We start from the raw sequence: 8214 nt of genomic DNA on the forward strand, positions 1-8214 counted from the left end.
TAGCAGACACCAACAGAATCAACAAACTTATTCGTAAGTCCAGTGATGTTGTGGGGGTGGAACTGGATTCTCTGACGGTGGTGTCTGAAAAGAGGATGCTGTCCAAGTTGCATGCCATCTTGGACAATGACTCCCATCCACTCCATAATGTACTGGTTAGGCACAGGAGTACATTCAGCCAGAGACTCATTCCAACGAGATGTAACACTCAGTGGTTTTGTGGTTTTATATTACTATATTTCTTCACTATTCTTGGTTGGTGCGGCTGTAACGAAACCCAATTTCCCTCGGGATCCATAAAGTACGTCTGTCTTTTTCATATTTTATTGCAAATGCCAAGGGCTCCCTCTTTATTGAAACAGTTCAAATGGTCCAAAAGGTTCCATTTATTATCAGAGAATGCATACTGTATACAACCCAAAAGTCTTATTCCTCACAGACATCCATGAAAATCAGAAGAACCCCAAAAGAATGAATAACAGAAAAACATTAGAACCCCAAAGTTCCCCCTCCCCACACAGCCTCCTCCCTCCCCCACCTATTTCAGCAGAAAGCATCAGCACCCACCACCCACCAAGCAACAGCAAAGCCTCCTAACAGAGACCATGCTCTGCAGTCAACAGAAATTACCCAACAGTTCAACATGGCACAGGAGGCCTCTCTCACTAATAGGGGCAGTGAGTCATCACTCACTTTCACAGCAGAAGGGGAGACTGTTACAACTGTATGACCGGCCATTTTCTGACATTCTCCAGGCACAGCATAGAAGATGCCAGGGTGCTGCCCTGCATGGCCCTGTGGCTGACCACTTATGGGAATAGGAACATCAGGACTTTGCCGCAGCAGATGTGTGGACCTAGGTCTCTGTAGTCCAGTGAATTGCTCTCTCTCTCTTGATGGTGGGGAAAGTTTGCTGTTGATTCTCCAGTCAGAGAATCTCAGAGACCTAGGTCCACACATCTGCTGCGGCAAAGTCCTGATGTTCCTATTCCCATAAGTGGTCAGCCACAGGGCCATGCAGGGCAGCACCCTGGCATCTTCTATGCTGTGCCTGGAGAATGTCAGAAAATGGCCAGTCATCCAGTGAGCTCTAAGAATGACAAAAACTCTAGTTTGAGTGCTGTTGCAGACCAGGGATCTCCGATAGAACCCCAGCCACCTTGAAAAGAAAAAAAATGACAGTTAAAAGAGGAATTTAAGCTGTTCCCATAAATGAGCTTGATGAAGCAGCCATTTGGCGCCATCTTAGCTCCGTAGCCGAAACAAATGGGAAAGGTTGAATTGCTGCAAGGTTACCATCTGGGGAACACTGTGAAAACTTGATACACTTTAGTATAACCTGATTGCAGAAATCCACCTACACGCTGATGGAATTAAATTTTGACAATTGGTATTTCCTATATTGCAACACGTATGTGATATAACATGATAATAATGGACTTTCCCAATACATTACAGGCACGTTCCTCCATCTACAGGGGGTACTGCCTCAAGAAGTCATTATCTTTCGCACCACCTGGGCTATGCTGTCTTTTTTATACTATAGGGTAATGTAATTTGTGGAAACATATAGAGTTCACAGGCACCGTCGTTGGGTTGGGGTTCACTTTAAGAGGCAGTCTGACATGATGAGATAATAATGTAATGACATTACATTAATGTGCTTATGTAATGTGCTTTGTGTTCATTTTACTTGGTGTTCAATAAATGAGTTGCTACCTTTTTTTTAAAAAACATAGAATGCCTCTGCAGTTTTATTTGTGAAAACCTAGAATGTTACCATTTGGCAGGAGATAGCCACACCAACTACATTCAACTAGATTCAACTACAACTACTTTCCTTCAAGCATTCAGTTCTTGAACCAAATGACTAAACCTTAAACGCTATATGGCAAACATTTCACATTGAATTGATTTTATTTGTTCTAACTGTTCTTTCTTAACCAAGATTTAGAGCCTTGGTTTTTAATAACACCTTGGAAGAAAACTAGTTGCAAGCAATTTATGATGATGTCTATATTAAAATTACTCTTACAACAACTGATAATGTATGGCCAACAGGTCCAGCAGAAAGTTGTTCGTTTTCTAAGAAGCCGGAGTTGTCATTAGCCGTTTGATATGGCTGTGTTTGTCTCTGGTCTTCAGATCTCAAAGAAATTGAGCCTTTGTCTTGACACCCTGTTATTGCATTTTCCAATCTCAACTTCCTGTTTCCCTTCTCTATTCCTTTTCTCAGTTGCAGCTTTTTCCACATTCAGTACACCTTGCAGGAAATTCTGCAACGTGGGAATTGAATGCCCAACTTTCTACTGGGAAAGCTGGACTAAAATTATTCCATTGGTAGTAGATAATACTCATCTGAAGCATGATAACTTAGAAATTTCACCCGGAAGCTTATTTTGTGGCAAGAGATTATTACGTACCCTATAATTTTATCAGGTTTTTCACAATTACACTGAGACAAAGTTTTACGTTGTCCCTTGTGGACTCATGACTAGTTTAGGGAATGTGCACATACAGTGATAGAGCAACAGAGCATTGATACAGCCACTTCAGCCCATCAAGTCCATGCTGGCCAGGCACCCACCCAGTTAGTCCGTTTCCTTCCTTCAGCCTATATCCCTCTGAGCCATATCCATCCACACACCTCCCAGTTCCTCTTCAATGGTACTATTGTTTCTGCCTGGACCAATTCTTCTGGCAGCTTGATCCATATACTCATCATCCCTTGTGTGAAAATGTTGGCTCTCAGGTCCCTTCTAAATCTTTCTCCTCTCATCCTAAATATATTACCTCACCCACCCTATTTTGGACTTCCCTACATTGCAGAAAAGACTGCTACCATCCACCTTATCTATGCTTTTGATAATTTAAAACACTCTTATAAGGATGTGTCTCATTCTCCTATGTTCCAAGGAATAAAAATCTAACCTGGTCAAGCTCTTTCTGTAACTCTGAACTGCTCATCCCTCACACCTATCGCTCCTTTACCCCAGACACTTTCTACTGCCTTTAGTTCTGGCAACATCCTCCTTTTTTCTTCCTGGACTCTTTCTGGTTTAGCTATATCTTTCCTATAACAGGGTGACCGTAAACTGTATACACTACTCCAAGTGTGGCCTCACCAAAGGCTTAGACAATAGTGACATGATGTTACAACCACATGCTAAATAACTTTTTCATCGTGTCCACCTGCGACACCACATTCAATCAACTAAGCACCTGTATGCCTTGTCCCTCTGCTCCATTACACCCTTAGTTGCCATACATTTCCTAGTGTAATGCTATGCTGGTTCAACTTTCATTGACATGCCTAAGGATAGATCGAAGTTGGTTGTTTAGATCAAAGCTCAAAGAAAATTTATTATCAAAATACGTGTATGTCACCATATAAAACTCTTGAGATTCATTTTCTTGCAGGTAACATCAAAGGACATACTTTGTATCGAAAGGACAGGCAGGAAGGCATAGGCAGTGGTATGACTCTGTTGGTATGAGATGGAATTACATCTTTAGAAAGAGGTGACATAGGGTCAAAGAATGTTGAATCTTTGAGTGTGGAGTTAAGAAACTGCAAGGGTGGAAAAAACAATTGTGGAAATCATATATAGGCCTCCAACTGGTAGCCAAGATGTGAGATTGGAATTGCAAAGGGAGCTGGAAAAGGCATGTAAGAAGGGTAATGTCACAATTGTAATGGGGGACTTCAATATGCAGGGGGATAGGGAAAATCAGGATGGTGTTGGATCGCAAGAGGGGGATTTTGTTGAATGTCTATGAGATGGCTTTTTAGAGCAGCTTATGCTTGAGGCTATTTGGGGAACAGTTACCTTTGATTGGGTGTTGTTTAATAACCCAGATCTTATTAGGGGGCTTAATATAAAGGAACCCTTAGAAGGCAGTGATTAATAATATGATTGAATTCATACTGCAATTTGAGAGGGAGAAGCTTAAGTCATATGTATCAGTATCACAATGGAAGAAAGGGAATTACAGAGGCATGAGAGAGGAGCTTGCCCAGGTGGATTCAAGGATACTGGCAGGGGTGACGGCAGAGCAGAGCTGGCTGAAGTTTCTGTGAAAAGTTCACAAGGTGCAGGATAGATCTGTCCCACAGAACAAGTTCTCAAATGGCAGGGATAGGCAACTGTGGCAGATGGAATTTAATGTAGACAAGTGTGAGCTGCTGCACTTTAATAGGACCGACCAGGGTAGGTCTTACACAGTGAGGGGTAGGGCACTGAGGAGTGTAGTAGAACAAAGGGATCTGGGAATACAAGTCCATAATTCATTGAAAGTGGTGTCACAGGTAGACAGGGTCAAAAAGAAAACTTTTGGCTCATTGGCCTTCATAAATCAAAGCATTGAGCACAAGAAATGGGATATTATGTTAATGTTGTATAAGACATTGGTGAGGCCTAATTTGGAGTATTATGTGCAGTTTTGGTTACCTACCTACAGGAAAGGTGTAAAGAAGGTTGAAAGAGTACAGAGAAAATTTACAAGGATGTTGCTGGTTCTGGAGAACCGGGGTTACAAGGGAAAATTGAATAGGTTAGGACTTTAGTCCTTAGAACATGTGAGATTGAGAGGAGATTTGTTCGAGGTATACAGAATTTTGAGGGGTATAAACAGGATAGATGCAAGCAGGCCATGTAGGGTTACAACCAGAGGCGATGGGTTAAGGGTGAAAGATGAAAAGTTTGAGGGGAACATAAAGGGAAACCTCTTCACCCAGAGGGCTGTGAGAGAATGGAATGAGCTGCCAGCACAAGTGGTGCATGCAAGCTTGATCTCAACATTTAACTGAAGTTTGGATAGGTACATTGATAGAGTGGTATGGAGGTCTATGGTCCCAGTGCAGGTTGTTAGGAGTAGGCAGTTTAAATGGTATCAGCATGGGCTAGATGGGCGGAAGGGCGTGTTTCTATGCTGTACTTTTATATGACTCTATACTTTTCTCTACTGACAGTCCTCTGCATGCCCAATAATCCCAAATAGTCATTCTTAGTTGCTGGCCAACCTTTCTGTATTGTATCTTTGAGTATGTTTATTGTTTTATCTGACTTGTTCCAAATCTGCTCTACTTTATCAGAAGATACTAGAGGGGAGATGACAATCATGTCAATATTTGCATTAACCTCTTAGTCACACTTTTCTTCCTTGTAGACTACTCAGGAAAATGCATCAGCAGCAAGCATGTATTTGTCCAGTGTGTAGGTCAAAAATCATATTGTGGCGACCCACTTCCTAGCACACTTGAACCGGCTCACAATTAGCCAGCATGCAGGCACAAAGGCCAAGTCCGCAACAAAGGGAGAAAGCCTGCGGGGGTTTGTGAGTATGTGTCTCTTGGAGCATCCCGGGGAGGGCGGGATGAGGGAGGCTTTAAAGCAAGGCTGTGAAGTTCGATTAAAATTATCTTTGACTGCAGTTTGCCAACTCCGTGTCGTTATTTTAGTGCTGCGTGTAGCACACCGCTACAGTATCATGTTTCTGCAGCCTCATCATCATGGGACAGTGGTTTGGACATAATGGAGTCCAGTGGTTTATGGTCTGTTTCCACTTTGAAAGCTTGTCCATTGTTAAGCTGATGAAACCTTTCACATGCATACGTGCTGGCAAGAAGCTCTTTCTCTATCAGTGCATAATTGGCTTCTGTACTTGTTAAAGCTCTTGACACATAGATCACATGCTGCTGCAGTAGTACTGCTCCAAGGCTGTACTGGGATGCATCAGCCAGGATCTTAGTGCACCTTTCTGGATCATAAAACTTCAGCACAGGCTCTTCAGTTTTCAGCCCCTGGAAACACTCTTCTTGCTTAGGAGGCCATTTTCTCGCTGCTGAAGGAATGACCCAAGTGGTGCTGACACAGTTGACAGTTGAGGGATGAACTTAGGCAGGTAAGTCAACATCCCCAAGAAATGTCTCACCTCCTCTTTGTTCTAGGGCCTCTCCATGTTTTCAATGGCTGATGTCTTTCCTGGCATCTCCTATGAAAGTCAGTGTATTAATACCAATCTCACATTTCTCTTTACTTAATTTCAAATTAACATTCCATGCCTCGTCAGGCACTTGTCTTAGTCATGTACCATGCTCATCCTAGGTGGGCTCGCAGTTGATGATGTCATCCATCATGGTCTCGACATCAGGTATGCCTTCAAAGATCATGCGGATGGTTTTATGGTAGACTTCTGGTGCAAAAAAAATCACATACAGTAACCAAAAATAGCAGTATCTTCCCTGTGGTGTATTAAAAGTACACAGTCTTGAACCTCATCAAGTCTCATCTGCCAAAACCCAGACAACATGTTGAGTTTTCAAAACCACTTGATGCCAGCAAACGAGGACATGATTTCCTCCCATGCCGGCAACTTAAAATGCTCTCTCTTGATGGCTTTATTGTGATCTCCGGGGTGTAGACATATCCGCAATGCTCCATTTTACTTTTGCACAATGACCGGTGAGCTAACCAAATCTGTTGGTTCTTCAAATTTCTGTATGAGATTCATCCATTCCATACTTGCTAGATCTTATTTAAGGTTGTCTCCAAGTTAAAATGGCGCTTTCCTGCATGCATGGACAAGAGGAGTGATTGTCACACCTAGATGGATTTTGTGTGCAGCAGGTAAGCATCCAAACCCCTCGAAGACATTACATACTCTTTCATGAGTATTGTGTGGTCATCTTTGGTCTATGAAGCCACTATGAAAACTTTCACCAGGTTGAGTTTTTCACATGCACTCAGACCTAATATTGGCTGTATTCTCTTTTCTAAAATCGGTAGCTGTGCCTTTAGGTGCTGCCCCTTATGCTTGAAGGTCTCAATACAACCCCCTTTTACTGGAATGTCCTCTCCAAAGCAGCCTTCACTTTTAACTTCACTGGATAAATCTTGCTCTTTACTGTGAAAGTACTGCAATCATCAATAGATCATCGAGTCACCTGGGCTCCAGGTCAAACTTGAATAGAATTTCTCATTCACAGTCACTGGAACGATCCATTCTGTTTTACCAGCATCAGTAATCTGTACAGAATCCACAAAGACTTCCTTCATTTCCTCATCAACCGTGTGCACCTTCCTCTTGATAGCCTCAGCTTTGCAGCACTTGCCAAATGATTCTTCTTCCCACAACTGTTGGAGGACTTTCTATAAACAGAACAGATCTCTGGAATGTGACTCCTCCACATTTGCTGTCTGAGCAGTCCTCTTTGCTTTGCTGTTACTTTGGGTAAAGCCTTGTGCACTGCTCCTCTGTTTTCACAGCATGCACTGTTGTGTCTCTCCTGTGCAGCTCCTTGGCTTGTGCTCATGTGATCTCTGCTGCCCTGCACATATTCACAGCCTTTTCCAGCGTCAGATTTCTTTCATGCAGCAGTCTTTCTCTTGAGTTCATTATCCAGAATTTCACAAACTATTCTGTTTCTAGTAAGTGAGTTTCTTAAATCACCACAGTCACAGGACCTACTCAGTGTGTGAAGATCAGTTAAGTATTGGTCAAAGCTAGCACCTTGTTTCTGACCAGAGGAAAAACTACTTACATCTCTCAAATGTGATGTTTATACTGGGACAAAATACTCCTCAAATTCTGTCATCAGAGTGTCTAATGTCAAAGCTGTCTCGTCAATATTAAAACTGTTACAGATGTCCAAAGTATCTTCACCAATTACTCGCAGAAGAATAGATGATTTCAATTTTTATCTGTCCCTCCAGATATTTATCTTGCAGCTCAATATATACAGAATCATTGTTTGAAGCATTTCCAGTTATCAGTTAGATTTCCGGAAAACTGCGAAAGTGCGGAATGAATTAGTTTATCCATGATGGGAACTCTTGGCCTCTCCCCTGAATCTTTCTTGGTGAATTGGTGAATGCTGAACTTTGAGAACAACGTGCTCTCTCCCCTTGCTGGCCAGCTTCTCTCCATCACTTGCTACTAGCACCTTTCATACACAGTCTCTTTCTCAGATGCTCACTGTATTCATTTACTCTCTGTGTTTAGACCTCACGCTGTCTTCTGACACTGTGTTATAGAAACATAGAATCACAGAAAACCTACAGCACAATACAGGCCCTTTGGCCCACAAAGTTGTGCCGAACATGTCCCTACCTTAGAAATTACTAGGCTTACCTATAGCCGTCTAATTTACTAAGCTCCGTGTACCTATCTAAAAAACTCTTAAAAGACCCTATCATATCCGCCTCCACCACC

Source organism: Hypanus sabinus, chromosome 3 (assembly GCF_030144855.1).
Source record: "Hypanus sabinus isolate sHypSab1 chromosome 3, sHypSab1.hap1, whole genome shotgun sequence".
Taxonomy (NCBI): domain Eukaryota; kingdom Metazoa; phylum Chordata; class Chondrichthyes; order Myliobatiformes; family Dasyatidae; genus Hypanus; species Hypanus sabinus.